Source organism: Bison bison, unplaced genomic scaffold, assembly GCF_000754665.1.
Source record: "Bison bison bison isolate TAMUID 2011002044 unplaced genomic scaffold, Bison_UMD1.0 scf7180017864191, whole genome shotgun sequence".
In the NCBI taxonomy this organism is placed as follows: domain Eukaryota; kingdom Metazoa; phylum Chordata; class Mammalia; order Artiodactyla; family Bovidae; genus Bison; species Bison bison.
In genome coordinates this window covers 556006-557517 of record NW_011494763.1, presented here as the reverse complement: position 1 = coordinate 557517, position 1512 = coordinate 556006, and positions in this window count along the sequence as shown.

The following is a 1512-nucleotide window of genomic DNA, read 5'->3' as shown; positions in this document are numbered from 1 at the left end:
TCTTAGCTCACTCTCCACCTGATGGGCACCACAGCACTGACCCTTGACTGAATCACTTCCCCAGTGGTCCCTCACCGACAGTTACCAGTGGGCAGGTAACCAATAGCTGAGCAGGACAACTAATGGTGTGGCTCACTGCCGGTTGGATGCTTGTGGGCGGGGCCCACTGAGGCACCACGCAATGGCTGAGCAAGACCTGTTGCCTAGTAACAGGGTGCAGAGTAATGAGGCCCAGCAAGGGCTGCCTGCCAAGGGCCGTGCTCATCCTGCTCTGTTAGTTTGACTGAGCCCATCCCTGGCCAGTGCGACAAGGGCTATCAAGATGTTTGTAACAGAGCTTAGCCATTATTGTGTGTGCCCTTAACCTGTGCCCCGTTGCCAGGCAACGGTTATGGTGGGCGGGGCCATTAGTGGTCCTGCTCAGCCATTGGTGGGGAGTCCTGCTCCCCCATTGCTGCAGTGGGCCCCTCCCACAAGCAACCAACAGCAAATGAACCACCGACCGTTAGTGGGCCGTTCAGCCAACTGTTGGTAGAGTGGTGGTGGTTAGGTAAAGAGTGAGGCGAGCGGGGGGCACCCCAGGAACAGGCTGGGGGCTGTGTCCAGCAGGGCTCCAGAGCCTTCACCAAGGCCACTGACAGGACCCAGGCCTTGAGGCAGTGCTGAACCTCACCCCCTTCCCCCTCTCTGTGATCTAAAGGCAGCAGCAATCTTTATAGGATGCCCCCGCCATCTGGGCAGCCTGAGGACCAGCTGAGCCATGGGCACAGTCTCCCTCAGCGATAATGGCAGGCATGGTCTGGATATCCGGCCCTGAGGGAGCCAACTGGGATCAGCCTGTTCAGCCAGGACCTCGGACCTGAGAGGGTGAAAGCTGCCTCTGGGGACCGTGCCCTTTCATGTCAGAACAGAGGATAACATTTGTTAGAGGTTTACAGAAATATGTTTACCTGAGTGTGACCTGACCTCGGAGCCCAAAGGATCTGACACCAAGACGTTTGTAACAACTCACCTGGCCCCTCCCTCACCTTTCCTAGAAAAGGGCTTTGCTGAGGGCTTTCGGGGAGTTTGGGCTTTTTAAGGCATGAGCCACTTGTCTCCTTGTGGGACCCTCAATAAAATCTTTCTCTGTTCCAAACTCTAACATCTTGGTATTGTTTGGCTTCACTGCGTTGAACACATCAACTTGTGTTTCGGTAACAATTTTTCTGTTTCTGAAGGTAAAGGAGTCACCTCCTGGTAGACACAACTTCAAAGTGGTTTAGATCCATGCCTGGAGGCCAGACTTGTGAGGAGATCAGCTGTTGTTCCCTACCCTGTGAAGACGGAACCTGCCTCCTCCAGGCTACACCTTACACTGGGCAGAGACCAGACTCCGAGATGGAGCAGTTGTGCTGTGGGAGAACGCGGGAAGGGACAAGGGTGTGGTGGCCGACCACATGGGCCTGCAGAGCTGACCGAACCTCCTCCCTTTCCTCCCTCATAGAGGGTGCCACCACCAACCTTGCTGCC